At 46.2% G+C, this 2,489-nt stretch overlaps 1 long non-coding RNA gene across 1 annotated transcript in view; it reads right to left on the bottom strand.

Moving 5' to 3' along the window:
• Positions 1–2,489, bottom strand: part of LOC105522426 — a 13,241-nt gene that overhangs the window by 7,992 nt on the left and 2,760 nt on the right. Inside the window, exon 2 of the long non-coding RNA XR_001003441.1 lies at positions 202–349. This is a non-coding gene — a long non-coding RNA (uncharacterized LOC105522426). The remainder of the gene's footprint in view (positions 1–201; positions 350–2,489) is intronic.

The raw sequence follows: 2,489 nt of genomic DNA, 5'->3' as shown, positions 1-2,489 counted from the left end.
AAAAAAAAAAAAAAAAAAGATAAAATAATGAACGTATGATGTTCCAGTGAACTGCGGTATGTGGGCTGCCCCTCTAAATCCCAAGAGACAGGCACCCTCATTTTTCATCTTCATTTTTAAGCTGAGAAACTGAGACAAGTTGCTCAAAATTAACAGCCAAGGAAGTTGATTCTGATGCCCAAAGTCTAAGATTTGCCGTACCTGGGAGTCCTCCCGTTCTGAAGATCAGACTGTCTGAATTCCTGCCATTACAGGGCTGCAGAGGAAAACAGAAATCATCGTAACACAAAAACTGCTACTTCACTGGTCTCCACTCACACCCCCTCCCAGCAAAGCTCCAGAATCTTTCCTGTTGAGAGGATGGGAGAGCATGTCCTGAAGTTGTGGAAATACAAAGCACATCAGTTGCAAAGCCAAACTGTCTATCTTCCAAGAGGTGTAAAGTTTCAGGAATCTAGACCAGGCACGGTGGCTCACACCTGTAATTCCAGCACTTTGGGAGGCCGAGGTGGGCGGATCACCTGAGGTCATGAGTTCAAGACCAGCCTGACCAACATAGAGAGACTCCATCTCTATTAAAAATACAAACATTAGCCGAGGGTGGTGGCGCACACCTGTAATCCCAGCTACTGGGGAGGCTGAGGCAAGAGAATAGCTTGAACCCAGTGAGTGGAGGTTGCAGTGAGCCAAGATCACGCCACTGCACTCCAGCCTGGAGACACAGCAAAATTCTGTCTCAAAAAGAGAGAGCAAGAGAGAGACTCGTGGGGAAATTGATGGTGTCCTTGCCCGTTTTTGTAAATCCAATCCTCTTCATCCTGGAGCTGGGGGCATCACACACAACGGGAAGGATAACATGTCTAGCGATCATACAATTTGTCGGAAAAATTACAATCCTACCAAACTGGCACTTGACTAATTCTTTGCTGGTTCTATGAATGAACACACCATGGCATTTACCACCTACAAGTTATTGAATATAAAACAAATGTAAGATACTTCGCTTTTGTTTCATTTTTCAAAATAACTCCTCCAACTCCTTGCCCCACGATTGGCACCATCACTGTGACATTCCCGTTTTACGTGAATGCATTTGAGGGAGGCTTTCTTTCCAGTTCAGTTACCCTTGGGTACTGGAGAACAGTCAATGGCATGCAATGAGGTCTTCTTCCATTCTTCTAGATATATAAATTCTGCCCAGGCATCCATTCAGGCTGCCAGAAAGTCCCTGGACCACCACCTCAGCCTAGGACAACCTTCCACCTCTCATTTCTTTCCTACTGTCTTTATCTTGAATCTAGACCCAAACCAACCAACCAGTCCCTCACATATGTGCTTAACGGTGTCATCAAAAACAACATCCAGGCTGGGTGCAGTGGCTCACATCTATAATCTCAGCACTTTGGGAGGCTGAGGTGGGCGGATCACCTGAGGTCAGGAGATCGAGACCAGCCTGGCCCACGTGGCGAAACGCCGTCTCTACTAAAAATACAAAAATTAGCTGGGAGTGGTGGCAGGTGCCTATAGTCCTAGCTGCTCATGAGGCTGAGGCAGGAGAATCGCTTAAACCCGGGAGGCGGAGGTTGCAGTGAGCTGAGATCACGCCACTGCACTCCAGCCTGGACGACAAGAGTGAGGCTCCGTCTCAAACAACAACAACAACAACAAACCCAGCATCCATGTTGTTCTTCGACATCCCTTTTATAAAGGTGATAAGTTTATTTCAGAGGATTTTCTTTCGGGGCGCAGCATCAGATTTCTTGTATCTATTTGCCTACAGAGAGGGAGAATGAAGAAACAGGTGAATAAAAGCGAGTGAACTTTTTGAAGATTTCAGATGGCAAAGCAATCCACTGGTAATTTGCTTGTGGGGTATGTGTGGGTGGATGTGTGTTTAAATTTAGAGCCGACAGAAACTTAGACTTTCCTGGGAAGTTGATATGCTTCCTGTTTTTTGAGTATTAGAACCATGAAACTCATCATCTCTCCTTTTGTGTACTGGCTGCAAGAACGCTCAAAAATGAATTTCCCCTTGATTTATGCCTATTTTGATCATTTTCTGTATGCATGCCTTTTATTTTAGGCCTCCAGAAATCATCATTGGAAGGAGCGTGCTTCATTTGACTTGACTTGGATTGGATACGAAGTCATCCAACGATGAGAAGAGGGAGTCAAGATCCTCCTAGGGGCTTCAGTGGTATAAATGCCAGAGGTGGTTGAACCAGAGCAACTCTGTCTTGAGTAGGGGCTGGGTAAAATGAGGCCGAGATCTGCTGGGCTGCATTCCCAGACAGTGAAGGCATTCTATATCATAGGATGAGATAGGAGTCGGCACAAGCTACAGGTCATAAAGACCTTGCTGATAAAACAGTTTGCAGTAAAGAAGCCGGCCAATGGGTGCGGTGGCTCAAGCCTGTAATCCCAGCACTTTGGGAGGCCGAGACGGGCGGATCACGAGGTCAGGAGATCGAGACCATCCTGGCTAACAC

The sequence above is a fragment of the Colobus angolensis genome, unplaced genomic scaffold (assembly GCF_000951035.1).
Source record: "Colobus angolensis palliatus isolate OR3802 unplaced genomic scaffold, Cang.pa_1.0 Scaffold43, whole genome shotgun sequence".
Taxonomy (NCBI): Eukaryota; Metazoa; Chordata; class Mammalia; order Primates; family Cercopithecidae; genus Colobus; species Colobus angolensis.
This window is presented reverse-complemented; position numbering and strand designations above follow the sequence as displayed.